General features: G+C 37.2%; 1 long non-coding RNA gene across 1 annotated transcript in view; it reads left to right on the top strand.

The window, feature by feature from the left end:
- Window positions 1-3171: 3171 nt before the first annotated feature.
- Window positions 3172-11579, top strand: part of LOC116074917 — a 59649-nt gene continuing 51241 nt past the window's right edge. The window contains exon 1 of the long non-coding RNA XR_004112344.1: window positions 3172-3227. This is a non-coding gene — a long non-coding RNA (uncharacterized LOC116074917). The remainder of the gene's footprint in view (window positions 3228-11579) is intronic.

Here is an 11579-nt window from a genome sequence, read left to right on the forward strand (position 1 = left end):
ATATATATATATATATATATATATATATACATATATATATATATGTGTGTGTGTGTATGTATATGTGTGTATAATGTTTATAATATAATAAATATATATCTATTGTTATATAGTACAATATGTGCTATATGTATGCTGAATATAATAATGAACCTAACATATATGATATTAAAAATTAGACCATTACAGCTTGCAAACATTTAAATGAAATGATTAAATTCCACATAGATATTTGATTGTTACCAAGAATGAGAAAAATTAGATGCAAAGCCATACACTATCTCCCCAGTACCGCTGTTTGGGGAACACAGATGTTCCATGGAATCTTGGCTGAAGTTCTCTTCTGAGAAACCCGTTATGATCGCTGTTCCAATGTTTTAAGTGACACACTGTGGGCTTGACTTCAGTCTAATTGTAACTGAATCTCTGTCACCCATCTTTCTTTTTGAGGACAGGAGACAGGAAAGCTTGAGACATGGTCTGGAGTAGTCAGGCTGGCACCAAACTCACTCTGTAGCTAAAGCTGACTGAACTCTGGATCGTTCTCTCCCCCACTTCAAGTGCTGGCCTTGGAGACACGCATCGCCCCATCACCCACAGCAAGTGCGTTCCCATGCTGCTTTGCGTTTCTCTCTTCTTCCTGGTACAGAGCGATATTTATCCTTACTTGTAAAGGGCTGTCAGTGTGAGATTTTCTCTTATTTATTGACTATGATGAAAGCATAGGATACATATGCGGTGATCTTGCTGCCTGGAATTATCTATAGCTCTCCGTAAGAGAACTTAAAACACTTTGTAAAATTTAAAAAAATCATGAATTCATGAGTGAAAAAATTAAAATCAATCTCTCTTTCTCTACACACAAACACACACACACCACACACACCACACACACACATCCCTCATCATGACAGCTCTCCCAGAAACAAAATGTAGTCATCAATGTCAGATCAGACCTCAAACATTTATATATACTCTCTAATATTCCTAATTAAATTATCTTAAAACATTGTTTAATCTTTAATTTTATACTTTCATTGCAGTATAATTGGTACTGTCCAAATACCATAAGTTGAATGTATACAATTGGGTTAGTTTATAAAGCTGAGATACAAAACAACAACAACAACAAAAGCCTACAGTTTTATGAACATATTCATTTCTTCAAAAGTTCCCTTGTATTGCTTGGGTTTTCTTCTTGAATAAATTGTTTAGTAAGAAACATATTCGTCTAGTGATATTTAAGTACAAAATATTACCTTGGTGAGCTTTTGCTCAGAATAGAAAAAATAGATGAGATAATGGATTTTTAAAGGGCTTTTTTGATTCAAGGTTTTGGAGATTTAAGTATGAGATGGAGTCGGCTTATTGCTTTGGACCTTTGGTCCCAGAATTGAATTTCTTTAATCTCACCATACTGCCAAGATGGGAAACAGATCTTTAAATCAAAGATCTTTGGTAGGTGGGAGGAAGACACTCAAATGTCAAATAAAAGGTTCAGCCATTAAGAACAGTGGTAGCAATTCCAGAGGGTTCAAGTTCAGTTCCCAGCACCCAAGAGAGGCAGCTCATAACTGCCCATAATTCATGCTCCAGTGGATCTAATGCCCTCTTCTGGTCTCTCCAAGTACTGCACACATATATATCCATGCACCCATAGGCACACACATACATATAAATAAAAATGAAATAATTTTTGTAAGTAAAGGTCCGGATTATAGTTAGTATATTATTAACTGGACTATAGTTGCCACATCACTTAACTAAACTATAATTATTATGTTCTTATCTACTTCTGTGGCAGATACTGACAAAACTTCATCTATTAATTTCTATACGTTGAATTTCAATTCCTCAGGTCCCTTCCCATATCCAATCAATCAGCAATGTATTTTCTGCCTCCTTGAGTTTGAATTTATATTCCACATAATTCTGGAACATTGATCCCAAGCAAGACAGTAAGGACAGGAAAAAAAAAGATATGCAAATTTTAAAGGAAGCATTTCAAAATGACATGTTCCATTTACAAAATGACAACTTCCTATAGATAGATAATGATGCAAAAGGTCCCAAAATCCTATGTAGATAAATTACCAATTAATTTTCAAGTTATAAACCACACATTAAAATGTTGTCTTTAGATGCCAAAATAATCCCTACCTTTTCTACTTTACACAGGTATTTATACAGGTTTAATCCATTCAGTTGACTTTTTAAAAACATGCATTCAATTTAGATAATCCTATTCATTCTTTGTATTTAAAAGTCCGTTTGTGATACATCAAAAATTTTGTTTCATAGCAGGTAAGGATGAAACAACCAATAGCATCAGCTTTTGAAGTTTGTCTCCCATGCTTGTACTGCACGAGGTAGTACTGCAGCAGGAAGAATGGCTTCTTAGAGTGAAGGCTTGTCTACATTGTAGTCTTGTCTACAATGCAGACAGTTTTGTCTACATAGCTACCCATCCTTAAACTTGAGGAATTAACAATGAGTTTTATATTTGTTTGGCATTTCTGGACTTGAGTATTTTTAGGAAGATGCACTGTCTGACCGCCAAAGTAACATTTTTCATCATTTTATGTTTTTAAACTTGTTCATTAAGCCAGGCAGTGGTGGCGCATGCCTTTAATCCCAGCACTTGGGAGGCAGAGGCAGGTGAAATTCTAAGTTCAAGGCCAGCCTGGTCTACAGAGTGAGTTCCAGGACAGCCAAGGCTACACAGAGAAACCCTGTCTTGAAACAAACAAACAAACAAACAAACACAAAACAAAAACAAACAAACAAACAAACAAAAACTTGCCTTTTGCATGCTTGCATAGACCATGTGTGCCATGGGCCACTGCGGAAGTTGTGTGCAATCTTTGAGAGTCAGTTCTCTGCTGCCACCTTGCAGTCAGACAGGTGCAGCAGGTGCCTTTCAGGGGTCAGCCACCCCCCCAAGTTCCAAATTTAAGAAGTCACACCCCAATTTGGATCCGATTAAATCAGTAACCTCAAATTAACAATCCGTGCAACAACGAGATTGCTCTCTCGTGTTTCTTCCTTCTCCAGTATGTGCTTAATTTTATTTATTGATGTTGAGTACACGTAGTATGACTTTTGCAGATTTTCAGGTTGAGCGTTGCGGCAGATGTGGGAACTGGACTCAGAAGGTGATGAACCTTTCCCTGGAGCTGCCCTGTCAGGAACTTCTCCATGCTCACTATTGTTTTTATCCATCAGAGGTAACTTCTTTCCTTATTTTATGTTCATAAAATACTATAGAGTTGTAGAATATTTACTACCCTGTGGAGTCTTCTTCCACAAAATCGCTGGCACTTAAATATATCCTTGGACTGCCTGTTTTCCATTACTGAGGAACATTCAATAATGAACTTATTAGTAAGAATCTATGATAATGAAAATAGAATTGTGTGGATCCTGGCAGACAAATGGTAATTATAAAGTTAAAGTATACTTGTTACAGTGCATAGTTTTATTCTAACATACATGAAACAGTATATAAAGGCTATCTTAAATTTTAATTTTTCTTTGTTCTTATGCTTTTACTAAGAAAATAAACTAATTAGATATGAGTATATGTGTTGGTTATCTAAGTATATATACAATCAAATATTTATAGATTTATTATATTTACATATTTACATAAATAATTTAAGTATTTGCATAATCAAATATTTAATCTACCGCACAGCTTCCTTAATATTTACTCCCATAGTTTGAAAAGACAAATTATAAGCCTCTGTAATCACACACTTACACACACAAGCACACAACATACAACATACATATACTTAGCCCTGTATTATATACTTAAATAAATAAGAATGTAGCTTACACTGTTAGAATTGGTTACCTCTCATCTACTTAAATCTAATTTTAGTTTTCTCTTTTCCAAGTCTCTTATATTTTGTTTCCAGGTCTTTTAGGTAAAATTTACATTTTAGAGATAATTTTTGATATTATTTTATTAATTTCAGAGTCTCACTCTGCAAACCTGGATAGCCTCAAAATTCACTTGTAGATGTACTGAACTCACACAAATCCACCTGCCTCAGCCATCTGGATGCTGGATTTAAAGATATACACCACTCTGCCTATTAAAATATTACTTTAAATTTATGGAAATATAGATGTTTTTCCAAGCAACATCCCTATATTTGATTTGGATTTATATATTTCTAAATGTGAAATAAAAAAAATTATTAGTAAGAAACTTTAATTTTCTATATTTAATAAGGTGGCTTAATGTCATCTTCTTCCACGGGTTGAGCCATATAAAATTCATAAAATAAATGCGAGACAATATTTTAGAGTTCAGTTTGGAGCAGTAACATCTCAGATGATGAGCCATGGAGCAGCAATGAGGAATCCAGAGCTTTTATTCCTCGATCCTGCACATTTGTGTGTGATGAAACGAATTCACAAAGTCACTTATTTTCTCATTTTGGTAACAGTTCATTTCTCACAGAGTGACCTTAGTGAGGGAAAGAAGGTTGAAGAGGATTTTGAGCCCCATGTCTTTATCTACCAGGTTGGAAAGATCAGAAAGCACAAGGCTTCATGTGCCTCAAAGAATGCCCAAGTGGGTATCCTACTGCTTTATGACATCCTTTCGGGTGTGACTCTTGGACAGCATGTCTTAGAATTGATTCCGGAATTTGAGGGTTATGTCGTGTGCTCTTGGATAGAAATTCACAGAACGTCACATATCAGCTATGAAGGCTGTACTCCTATTAGTCAGCAATGAGGGGATCACCCAAGTGGGTCAGTCATTGTGGAAAGAAAGTGTGCATTTTGTAAAAGCTAGAGGCATGGTATGGAGTTCTCCTGGATACCTCACACTTAACTTTGCAGGGGCAAATGGCCTTTGTGGTTATAAATCTTTTCTCTGTATTAAAACATTTTACCATTTTGATCTCATGCATCCTTCAAAATTCATGTAAGAAAAAAAAAAGGAAACTTTACCTCGTTCTCTCTCTTAAAATCTCTGTGCTTGGAAGACAGACATTCTCTACATCTAAAATATACTGTACCCAGTACATTATTTGTTTATTTACAAATTTTGTAATAGCTAGTCAAGGAGTTGCACAAGTTTGTTTTCCTTCCTGTAGCATTTACTGATGTTACACTTCTAGGCTTACTACTTCCATGCCTATTAACCTTTCGGTATGTTCAACAGGCCCTTGTCTTAAATCTTAGTACTCTGGAGCCAGAGGAAGGGATCTCTGGGTTCAAGCCTGCCTAATCTTCATGGAGAGTTCCAGGCCAGCTGAGGAGAGAGAACCTTTGTCTCAAAAGTAAAAGAAAGAGAAAAAAAAGGAAGGAAAGAAGGAAGGAGGGAGGGAGGGAAAGAGGGAAGGGAAGAAAGAAAATGAATTAGTCTCAAATGGAATAAGCCCTTGTCTTCAGTCATTGTTCCTTTGAGTCACTGGTAAAATCTATTCTCAGGACACTGAGTATAAGATTCTAGTTATATCATTGTAATTGTTTGGAAGGGATTTCAAACACAGAAGAATTTCATTGTCCATAAACTACCTAGACACCGGAATCTGTGGCTTCCCTCTGCCTTCTTTGCTCAATGAATGTATCTTTTAAAGAAATTAGCTTCCTAGGGGGTTGCCTTTATAAATGACCTTCTTTGCACTGTCAGGGTGTTTACTATTAAAAGTTATTGCTGGGCGGTGGTGGCGCACGTCTTTAATCCTAGCACTTGGGAGGCAGAGGCAGGCGGATTTCTGAGTTCGAGGTCAGCCTGGTCTACAGAGTGAGGTCCAGGACAGCCAGCGCTATACAGAGAAGCCCTGTCTCAAAAAAAATTTATCCCACTTTTTTCAATAATTATGTTATTAAAAGTATTATTATTGAGCATTTCAATTGATTTTAATTATACAGAGGATTACTCCTTTGGTCATCTTTCTCTAGACCAACTTTGTCCAAGTTAAAGTGTTACAATTTATAATGAAGAAAATCACTTACATGATTTTAAGATTAAAAATAACAAGTTATCAAAATTATGAAGAATGCATTTATCTATTCAATCTCACTATTCTTGGATCTCATATACCCACTGCAGTTACATAAGGCTGTAAGTGTGTGTTGGGAACCAAATACTGGTCCTCTGTATGATTAAAAAGTGCTTTTTAGAATTAAGCCATGTCTTCCAAAGTTGACATTTTACAAAGTGTTAATAAAAATGCTTTTGAAAAATATGTGAAGGCCTCTAAATTGCACCTATTATGGTATTTTTCATCCTGCATAATTTCTTTTTTCCCTACACATAGAGTTTAGAAATAGTCACAAACAGACAACTGATTTTGAATAATCCATACTAAATACTCTTTTAGTTGATATTTGTGAACTGAAGATTGACTATAGTTGAGTCTTCTTTAGTTGCTATAACAAATGTCATAGACAATGTCATATATGATAATCAAAAATAGAACAGAACATAGTCCAGAGGCTGGGCAGTGAATGATCAAGTTCTATTCTCCCAGGATCTTCTTGATGTATTCTTTGTCTTTCCATAAGGCAATAGGAGAGGCTAATATAGAAAGAATACAAACTGACCTTGTCTTTATAATGAATCATCTGGATTCTAAGTGAATTGAGCCACCAGCTCTGGCCTCAGGACTCCACCCCTCTCATTGGATTCATCTTCTCTTATTGGTACCCTGGGGATTAGGTTTCCGAGAAACACTTTTCTGGGGGTGGAGACACTAAAACTGTGGTACCCATCACAGTCTAATTTTATCAAGCTTCACACACTGTCTTGGCAGGATCTTCTTGGAATTAAAAATTCACGAGTCAGCCATTTTCTCTCCCCGAGTTATCCATCTCCTAATCCCAGGAGAAAGAGTCACGCTCATTTTAAATAACTCACATTGGTGTTCAGAAGCTTCTGGTTAAATGGAATAAATGGCTCCCTGCACATGGTGCTACATTCTGTATCCTGAACTGGTGACTTCAGGCCAGTGGCGTTGGCTTTGAGAAGAGAAGAATATGTATAAATCAGAACAGTTGCAGATTATTTCTTCCCCAAGGAGTTACTTGAATTAAACTCAGAATGAAAGAAGATATGTCAACAAAGAGGAAATGAGGCTGTGTTTCCATCATACAAAAGTCATTGCCTATGGAGCATGCTTCAGAGGGAGGCAAAGAAAAGCCAACATCCCATCCCATTCTCATTCGGCAATACAGGGGTACTTCGTTCTTGACTTGGACATTGCTCACAACTAGTTTTCCTGAGCTGCATTTAAATCAAGGGGAACTAAAACTGGTAGCAACCAAAAGATAACTTCTTACTCGAATACGTATTGAATAACTGTAAAATACAATCAAGAGTTTGGGAATCATTTAACAAAGAGTCTGAGGAAATCAAAAGGTGAACTGATTTTGGAATTTTAAAAATAAGGACCAACTCCTGAGCTCAAAAAAGGAACATTCTCTGAGGAGTACTTAAGTCCTAATATATCAATCTTGCTGGTAGAGGAATTAAATTCACATTCCGATAAAATTCAGTCTGTAAAATATTTCCACATGGAGTGATTTAGTCTATTAAAAATCCTCTCAAATTAAAGTGAATATTAAATATGTATAATATAATATAACTTCAATACTATACATCTGAGGTACTTAAAATAATTATGAGAAAAATTAAGAATGGGAGCTACGTGACTTAGAAATTCTTTGACTAATTACAAAATTGGTCTGACTACCTATAATTTTACTTTTTAGAAGAGAAAATACGTTTTGATATAGGTAACCTCAGACTGGAAGTCCTTAACCGATGGGACTTCACAAACTCGAGAGTATATCTTTTCTTACAAGGCAGAGAGGATCTCATGAGCAGTTGCATGAGACAGTAAGGGCTTCACCATGCAGGCTTCACAGGAACGAACACTGCCTACCATCACTAAAAGTCCACATGAAAGGAACAGCGTGTGCTTTAAACTGGTGGGACACAGATGCCACTGACTATAACAGGAGAGATGGCTCAGCGATCAAGAGTGTGAACTGCTCTTGCAGAGACCCCAAGTTCTGTTCCCAGTACTCATGTTGGGGGCCTTCACTCACATTGCTCCTGCAAATTGCTGCTAATATGACTCTCAGTGTGAAAGTCCATTTCACCTCCATGCCGAAGAGATTGACAGTTGTTACTTCTGTTCAGGATGATAGAGTCCACCACCTTTTCCTGCCCCAGCAATTGCTAGATTGAAAACTCACACTCCCTTGACCCTTTTCTCTAAATGACATTTGTCCACGTAGCAAGTCTTCCAAGACTTAACACATTCTGGAGCTGGCTGGTTTGTTGGTGATTAATCCGCACAAAATAATTTTTCTATATCATCGGCACGTTAGAACAGAACTAGCACTGACTACACTCCCATATTAACATTGCTATGTTGCTTTCTGGCTGTGTCCAGTGTTTACGTCTTCTTCTGTAAGAAAAACACTAATGTGCTAACCTCTGGTAGCAATGTCGAACTAGCCTGATCAATCTTTGTCATGGTTCATCCAAATTCCACAAGTGAATGCATTTGAAACAGTCTTTCCTCAGAACTGAGCAACTTTGGCATAGTCATTTCTTAATGAAATGCCTATGAGCCATTATTCTTTGGCTCTGATATATTAAACATCTGTTCTAGTTTCCTTTGACTCATTACTTAGCCTTTAAAAGATTTCTTTGCTTTCAACTGATTTGTTTGCTTTCCTCATAAATTGCACTTAGGTTTTAAGGGATCTCCTGGTTTGATAGTCCAGTAGGTCTACAACCACCACCTGCTGTGTGGTTTTACAATTCAATATCAATTATGACAACAAAGTTCAGAATAACAAGTGAGGGGCCACGTGTGTGCCTGATACCAGGAAGAAATCTATTGAGATCATTTCCTTTGAATCCTTTTAGCCATCAGCTTTTGAGTTATTAATGTTTCCTCTTCATCACCAGAGTCTCTGTTCAGTGCCTGTAAAGTACTTTAAGCTTATTTCCAGCCTCAGTAAATTAGTTCTAAAAATAAATAATCCACACTTCCATCTTGGCTTCTGTTTCCATGTGTCAACAAGAAGAATCAGAGCACGTCAAAGAATGGTTTCCTCCAGAGCTGGATGCATGCTAGGGCATTGTTACTGTGTCACAGAAATAAGGAGTTGGATGTGCTAGGGAGATGGTGTAAAACTACTGAAAAGACTCCTAATGGCCAAAGTTGGGACAAATTTAGCAAGAATGGCTATGATGGATTATAATCAAAAGAACAAAAATATAGATCTGCATGTCTCACAGAGACGTACCTAGGAGCGCATGCTGATATAAGTAAGTACTGATATAAATAAATACACAGTTCTGTGCAGAGAAATTGAGCTGACTTATGTAGAAAGCCTTCCTCTTCCAAGAGATTTGTTACCTCTTAAATGTAAACTGTACATAATGACTTCCTCCAAAATATTGTAGCACAGAAACAGGGAGTGTAGCACATTTGTTGTATTTAATGATTGGTTTTTTAACAAACTAGTATTCTCTACTTAGACTTGGAAAGATTTTCACTCATCCTTACAATATAATATGATCTTATTCACACTACTACCTGTAGCGTCCACCAACCATCTCCCTCCTGACTACGTTTTTTAAAAAAGTTTTTATTATTAACAGTCTCTTGAATTCAATTAGTACTGACCATGTGAACACAACCAAGGGGTCATTTACTAGGGCAGGAGAAACCTAGTAGGGGTCACAACCCCCAAGAACACTGGTTCTCTCTCTGCTTCCTAGTAGCCATCAACTGCTATGAACTCCCCAGCTAGGAATGGGGCCTCTAAAGCCTCTAAAGCCGCTCCACACTCCATGTTGACATACTAACTGGCTTGATCTTGTGAAAGATTGTGCAAGGAACCATATCTGCTGTGTGTGTGTGTGTGTGTGTGTGTAAGGTTTAAGCTTCTCATTTTCCCTCTTATTCTTGTATGCTGTGTCTTCAAAGACCTATGTAACCCTGGTACATTCTCTTCTGGAGGCACACAGAGTATAAAAGCCATACTAAGCCAAGCAGTGGTGGCACACACACCTTTAATCCCAGCACTTGGGAGGCAGAGCAGGCGGATTTCTGAGTTCGAGGCCAGCCTGGTCTTCAGAATGAGTTCCAGGACAGCCAGGGCTATACAGAGAAACCCTGTCTAAGCCCCTTCCTGACTAGAACCTCTGGTCTTGGTCTGATTACAGACAATCCAACACGTACCAATTCTCCATTATTATTTTTTCTCGTGACTTTCTGATCCTGGTGACTGCGTTTCTCCATTCTCCTTAGAAATCTCAATTATCTGATAAAAATTGCCATACCCTTTGGTCTAGGAGTCTGTATAGCAGTACCAATTTTGGTAGGGTGCGTCTTGTACTCTTAAGGTCAAGAGGACAAGTGGGGAAAATATTTCTAGTAGAAAAGCCCGATAGATAACGAAAGTCAAGTAATTATGGTTAAATGCCTCCATTAATGTAGGCTATAAGGATGACACGTAGCCCTTTGTATAATGCAATGAGAATAACACTTTTGGGGTCCTTTGAACTTCCCTGGAGAGCTGTAAACAATGTACTGTAAGAAATTGTTTTAGAATATAATAGGCTATTTCACCCAATAAAAAAAGATCCATTTTTGTTCTATGTCTGAATCTGAAGTCGCATTTCACTGTTGCTCACTATCAGCATGAAAGAAGTCTTAAAAGCATCAGAAAAGTGCCCGCTATGACATAATCCGGGAAAAAAAAAGAGTACTTTATGTGTCAAAGTGGATCACCCAGTTGTACAAATGGTTCTCTGAAAGAAAAAATGCTTCTATTCTCTGAGTAGGGTCAGTACTTAAAGTTACGGTGACTTGCCTCCAAAAGAAATGCATGTCAGTGTTAAATACAAGAGTGCTAGCTTGGTCTGAAGAGTCTCAAGATTTAAAAAAAAAAACAAAAACTAGTTTGCAGATATGATTCCTTTGATCTAAAAAAAAAACCTTCTCAGTGGATTGGCACTACAGTTTCATTCTGTTTATTATTGTCATTACAGTCAGTCCGTCTGTACAACTTGAACTCTTTTTCTTATGATAAGTGAGAGCAATGTTTTCTCAGGTTGTTATGGACACTGCTGGTCCCCATCTAGGATACTGCCCAGAAGACCTAAAATGCTGAACCACAGCTATATATAACCACTGCTATATCAAAGTTCTCAAACGACCTTTGATAATTCTCAAAGACAGGTTTTCGAACCATATAGAGTTTATCTGAGAATGGAGGAACCAGAATTGTTCTAATTGGTCATAATCATTGAAAATCTAGCTTGATTTTTGAATCCCATTGTTTTGTTTAAAAACAAAGGGGGTGGGGTTAGAAAACCATCAAGGTATAGTTGTCTGATTAATATAAATAAGGATGCTCACCCATTTGAAATCAGAATAAGGGCTCAGATTCAGGGTCTTCTACAAAAGCAGATTATGTTTCCTCTATAATGTCTAAACTACTAATGGGAGCATCTGGACCTCACTCACAATTACTAGTAGAATACGGTGGCCGGGCGGTGGTGGCGCACGCCTTTAGTCCCA

This window comes from Mastomys coucha, unplaced genomic scaffold (assembly GCF_008632895.1).
Source record: "Mastomys coucha isolate ucsf_1 unplaced genomic scaffold, UCSF_Mcou_1 pScaffold3, whole genome shotgun sequence".
In the NCBI taxonomy this organism is placed as follows: Eukaryota; Metazoa; Chordata; class Mammalia; order Rodentia; family Muridae; genus Mastomys; species Mastomys coucha.